This window comes from Adiantum capillus-veneris, chromosome 22 (genome assembly GCF_014529385.1).
Source record: "Adiantum capillus-veneris isolate H3 chromosome 22, ASM1452938v2, whole genome shotgun sequence".
Lineage (NCBI taxonomy): Eukaryota > Viridiplantae > Streptophyta > Polypodiopsida > Polypodiales > Pteridaceae > Adiantum > Adiantum capillus-veneris.
In genome coordinates, this window is record NC_140952.1 from 17,548,401 (window position 1) to 17,554,968 (window position 6,568).

Here is a 6,568-nt window from a genome sequence, read left to right on the forward strand (position 1 = left end):
TCAAGTGACTCAAGCTAGGAAAGAAATTTGGAAATTCAAACGGAAGTTGGTTCCTGTAGAAGACAGCTTCCGGGTTGATCTCCCCTTTTTTATCTCCGAAATCAATGCTGCTATCGAGTCACTGGCTCCAAAAAAATCTCATGGTATTGACGGCCTACTGGCAGAATTTTTCCAATTGTTTAAAGACATCCTTGCCCCCTGTCTCCTGAAAGTTTGGGAGGAAGGTGTTAGGTTCCAAGCACTCCCTTTCTCTATCAACATGGGGATCATCAAACTTTTGCATAAGAAAGGTTCCAAGGAAAACCTGCTAATTGGAAACCACTCACAATACTCAACACCTGCTATAAAATTTTTGCCAAAGTGGTTGCTCTGTAGATCACCCCCATCCTTATGAAATGGATTTGTACAGAACAAAAAGGCTTTATCAAAGGAACGAGGATCGTTGAGGCGGTCATTTCCCTATGGGAAGGAATTGAGCATGTTGAACACTTGGGATTGGATTATGTATTCATCAAAATTGATTTTGACAAAGCTTATGACCGCCTCGAATGGTCCTTTATTTTACATAGCCTGGAATAGATGGGCTTTGGAAAGAGGTTGATCTGATATGTAGCCACTTTGTTTGGGCATGTTAGAGTGAGGGTCTCTCTTAATGGAGTTTTGTATGAATAATTTGAACTCAACAGGTCTATTAGATAGGGCTGCCCCTTGGCCCCCCTTCTGTTTGCTGTCAGTGCAGATGGCCTCAACTGTCTGGTCAAAGGGAAGATGGCTCAGGTAGTATCAAAGGTATTCCCTTGCCAGACAGTGTCAACCAACAATGTCTCTCTCAATTTGCTGATCACACGAATGCCTTGCTAAGCAACGACGATAGCTCGCTGTTAGAATTTTGGACTGCAATGGAAATCTTCTGCTCAGCTTCAGGTTCAAGAATAAACCACAACAAAACAGCGGACATATCCTCTCAGTCCCCGCTGTCGGGTTGGATTCTTAGGAACGGGTGCTCTACTATAAAAAAGGGTGAAGTCTTTAGGCTGCTAGGTATCCCCTTCGGATTCAAGGTCTCCCTCAGACAAAGGTGGGATTAGGTGCTAGAACATTTGAGGGCCAAGTTGGAAAGATGGAAGGGCTTCCAAGGCTCTCTGGCTGGAATAGTTATTGTAATTAATCATTTTCTTTCATCTTATATTTTGTTCTTTCTCAGGTTGTTTGCATCCTCCTGACTCTCATCTGAGCATCATAAGCAACTACTACGGGAGGAGCTTCCTTTAGGGAGGTGATTCGTTTAAGAAAACTGTAGCCAAAGTACGATGGGATGTTTGTTGTCTTTCTGTTGTAAAAGGGGGCCTAGGGGTTAAAAACATTAACAAGTGGGTAGATAAAATTGTTGTCAAACTCCTCATCCGTGCCCTAGAAGATACCAGTCAGGAATGGGCTCTCCTCCTATTTAGGAAAATAAATAACTTCGATGTGACTAACTGGAAGCCATTGCAGAAAATGAGTTGGATCATTATTTTTTTTGGGCCATTCCCCATCAATGCTAAAGGGTCAGACCTGCTGGTATCTTTGTGGGGTGCGTGGATTAGGGCAAGGATTAATCTGTCAATCTTCTGAGGTAATAACAAAGCTAATGTTATACGGCAATACGACTCCATTTGGTGGCCTCTCTCCCCCTTACCTCCTATCTCTAGCACTCAGATAAGGACTGTGCGTCGATGTCACAACAAAGGAATTACCACTTGGGGAGTTCTTTGGAATAAACATCTACATAGGTGGAATTCAACCAAGGAACTTCTTCTTCAGTTTCCCCTACAACCATGGGAGCTCACGCTCATTCTAGTGAGACTAGAGGTTCTCCCTTGTTCAGATCTATGGAAGATTTCTCTTAAAGATTGTGTCCCTCTCAGTGCCTTTGGATGGAAAGGTGGGCTCAAACTCCAACATTTGCAATTGGACCTAGGTGACATCACCCCCTCACTACACAGCACTTTGAACAGGCATCGGAACGTCAGCCTTGACAGGAGGTAATGGATTTTCAAATTCGAGAAGCTATGGGACACTTCAATCAACCAAAAAAATTAGTCCTCCTTTGGCTCATTCTCCACAAAGCCCTTTGGACAGGGGAGAAAAGCCTCAATGCAGGCTTATCCACAGGAATTTGTCTCAGATACAATGTGGAAGTGGAGTCTATTTTTCATTTATTTTTGAAATGTCCTCAGTCTGCTATCATTTTGTCCCCTTTAACTTCTGTGCTCAAAAAGCCAGTATCTTGGAGACAACTTCTACTAGGAGACTCTGTTAGTGTTTTGTCTTGCTTTTGGAACCGCACTAGGGTAGAATTTTTATGGATTATCTAGAAATTGAGAAACAGCCATGTGTGTAATGTGGCTTACCAGGCTCCTAGCCTGAAAGCTTTGTTTGTGGACTTAAATCTGGAGGTGTTTAAAACTATATTCAACGAAGCCAACCTCTACTATCTTAGGAATTGGATCATTAAAGATGCAGAAAAAGCTCACCCGTCTATGGAGGCAGAGGATCTGGAACTCCCAATCAATAAGAGGAAGTTAGCTGAAATCAAGAATATGTTGGCTACTAATCTGGAATCCTCCCGAGTGGCTTTCAAGGTCATTTCAAAAGCTGGAAGCTTCATTGAGAAAATTAAAGGAATGATCGACTCTTTTAAGGACTAATGATTGTTAAGATTGTTAAGATGATTATGTTTGACGTGCTCGCCCTTAGCTGTTTTGGATCTAGACATACCAACCTCTACTATCTTAGGAACTGGATCATTAAAGATGCAGAAAAAGCTCACCTGGCTATGGAGGCAGAGGATCTGGAACTCCCCATCAATAAGAGGAAGTTAGCTAAAATCAAGAATATGATGGCTGCTAATCTGGAATCCTCTCGAGCGGCTTTCAAGGTCATTTCAAAAGCCGGAAGCTTCATTGAGAAAATTTAAGGAATGATCGACTCTCTTAAGGACTGATGACTGTTAAGATTGTTAAGATGAATATGTTCGGCGTGCTCGGCCTTAACTGTTTTGGATCTAGACATACCAATGTAAAGAATCGGTTTTGTAAAGGGAGAGTCTCCCTGGTATGGTCATGGTCTCGGGTAAAGTTATGGACTGTTGGTGCCTCATGGTGCACATGGTGCTCGACTGTCATTTTGTCTCGTTTCTCCTGTTAATATAACTTTCATTGCTTTGTTGGAAAAAAAAAACCAAATTGTTTCAAGGAAATTCTCAACAGGATATTGTAGAAACTACTCAATATAGTTTTGCTTAGATAATTTTGACTCTTAAATCTAATTGCAAACTCGAGCTTTCCCTCTTCGTGCTCCTCTCAACCCACCGCTGGCCTGTTCTGAATTTCTACCCGTGCTTGAAAAAAAACCTAGGTTTAGCGTAATGCCACCTAGAAGATTTGAAACTTATCTCTAAATTTTAAATTTGAAGGTACAAAAACCTACAAAATTTAGGTAATTTTAGGTTAAAACCTTCAAATGTAGTCAATTTAACTATAATTTTTCATGTGTAGGTTTTTCAAGTTTTTTGAAAAAAGTTTATTTTGAGCACTAAAATTTTCTACCTAGCTTGATGTTTCGGCTCTTCAGGTTTTGTTGAAACGCATTAAAAAGGGTAAAGGTTGCAACTGAAGCTGAAGGAGAAGGGTTAAACTTGAGCTATCCCACTCCAATTGATCCCCCATTTACATATGGTTGAGTCAATAACTGAGCTAATCATACACCAAGAGATTCCAAAAAACCTCCTCTTTGTAAGAGGGAACAAAGGTGGATGCATCTTTAGGAAAATGATCAAAGGATGACATGATATAACTAATCATGCATAGCCTTTTTGAAGATTGCAAAAATGTATGTTCCTTGTATCAAATCTACCATTTGAAATGAGAGTGTATAAATCATTAATCATAACGAGGGTCTGAAGTTGAAGAGGCTTCCTTTATTAGGGACATTAGATTGTAGGTTGGGAACTCGGAGGGTCAATGTATAACGTGAATTCGAAAGGAGGGGTTTTAAAAAGAAAAAAATTTAGGCAATTTAACAAAGATACATTAAATAAGGAGGTTTTATATTCAATTTTGGAAACTTTCCTAAAACAAGGGGTCATTTTATTCATTCAGACATGTTAAGAGGGGTTTCTTTAGTACCCCACGAACATACATTATATAGGGGGCTACTAAACGGTGAACCCCCCAAGGTTGTGAAGCATATGAGGATTAAAGTGAGAGAGATGAGATGAACTAAGGGCCCACCAAAAATGACAACATTCCTATGTACCCAAATTGACCAAAGCATGTGCCTTCAACAACAATTTCAAAGTAGGACATCTAGTCCTACTAGCGACGCAAATTGGTTTCGACCTGATTGTGTCATATTTGAAAAACGATAGACTGTACTCCAAAACTCTTAGCTTTACTAGATGTCCATATTGCGTGATGCAAAATCATCCGCAATAAGGAACTTATAGGTCCATTGTCGGGAATTCCAATGCAGGCTCCCACTCTTGTTGAGTTTTTTGATTGGTTTTAGACCATCGTTTTGTAGTCTGTCTTAGATATATTACCAGATTAGTATGAAACTTTTGCTTCTACTTTGAGGCTTGTTGCACAAGGCAATGATAATTCTATTACGTTTGATGCATTGGTCACTTTGTTGTTACAAGAGGCTATGTCAAGAAAAATCGGGTCTAAGAAACTTGTTGTTGATTAAGCTTTTGTTACCTCACAAAGAGAGGTAGCACTAGCACTAACAAAGTTTCTACTTTCAATGTTTCTTCTTTAGGTAACAAACCATGAGCAACAAATTCCTCCCATAGCATCAATGTATTTGGTAGATCTATTGAAAGAGGAAAGAAAAAGTTTCATTGCAACTATTAAAGAGCTATTGATCATCTAATAAAGCAATGTCATAAGCTAAAACTAAAGTGGTGCATAAGAAAGAAAATGAATCTCCTTCAAAATGCATCCATTTCAAAATCTAGAAATCTTGTTGTTGATGCAAAATGGGCTTTTAGCATGTGCAATCTTAGTATGACCCTTCTCTTCATGATGCATACATGATTGAGGGTACACTGCACATGTGTGGTATTTTGATAGTCATGATACAAGCACATTACATATGATTGTGACATGTTCACTTATCTTAATGTTGTCCCCAATGGGAAGGTTATCACTTGTTCCAACAATGCCTCTTACTGAGTTCAAGGAGTTGAAAAGATTCTCAAAAGATTGTAGTCACTATAATTAATACTAGTTCTTTCACACTTTTTGATGCATTTTTATGTATGGTGTTAAGAAGATTCTATTGTCTATTTTTGCATTAGCAAGGTTTGGTCTTGTTTTAATGTTTATGAATGATAGAGCAATGCTTCAAGATCTTAGTTCAAGTGATACTATTATGGTATCATGTACCTTGTCTTGTCGGCTATACAAGGAAACTTATTATGACAAGTGTGTGGAAAAATTTCAAAAATAGTTGCAAATTCTAGAGTTCTTTTAGATGCTAAACTATGGCATGCACATTTTGGGCATCTAAATTTTGCCACTTTGATGCATTTGAAAAAATCATATATGTTTGTTAAGGATATAAGTTATGGAAAATTATAGTGTTCTTGATTTTTGAGAGATGATTCAATGTGGCTTAGTTGTAAGTTGCAACTTATTCTCAGTGATAATTGTGACCCTATGCACACTCCTTCTTTTGATATTCATTTGTACTTCATGACTTTCATGGTGATTGCATGGGTATAACCACTTAAGACTAAGTCCAAAGTATTAATGTGCTTCAAACATCTTTTGATGTTGATTGAAAATGTATCTGGTTGTGTTGTACCCTCCTTCTAATCAAGGGGGCAAAGTCAAAAGAATTTGATGCAGTTTCCAAAAGTCGATGCCTTATACACGACAACAAAATGCTGTTGCTGAGGGGAAAAACATGTCAATTATGGAGATGACATGATGAATGGTAAAAATCCAAGTTTTTATACATGCTTTTTGGCTAGAGACTATCGGGGGGGGGGGGGGGGGGGGTCACTTAATAATTATGTGACTATTACGTGAGTGCAACAAAAGGTGTTATAAAGTTTCAATTTTTTCTCACATTTTTACATACAAAAGGGTACCATAAAATGGAATTGGAAAAAAAAAATACAGATTTAATAGAAAAGGGGTGTATTTTATTCATAAAAAATTCACAGATAAAGAGTTTTATACATAGTCCTTGAACGTACACAATATACACAATTTCTACATGGTGACCCCCCCGAGCTATCATGTGTATTGCCTACATACTTAACTTGTGTCCCACTAAAGCTTTGAAATATAAAACTCCATATGAGTCATGGGATGAGTAAAAGCCATCTAGTTGTCACTTGTATGTTTTGGCTTATGAATTAGTGCTACAAAACAACAATGCATGAAATTGGATGACAAGGTTGTTGAGTTAGTCTTTATGTGACTTTTCTCCTGGCAAGAAGGCCATTGGTACAAAGTGGGTTTATAACCGGAAGTGTAACTTAGATTGTAATTATATTGATTGTTACAAGTCG

At 38.5% G+C, this 6,568-nt stretch overlaps 1 pseudogene; it reads left to right on the forward strand.

The window, feature by feature from the left end:
* Positions 1-2,027: 2,027 nt before the first annotated feature.
* Positions 2,028-2,690, forward strand: LOC147428973 (uncharacterized; annotated as a pseudogene).
* Positions 2,691-6,568: the final 3,878 nt, after the last annotated feature.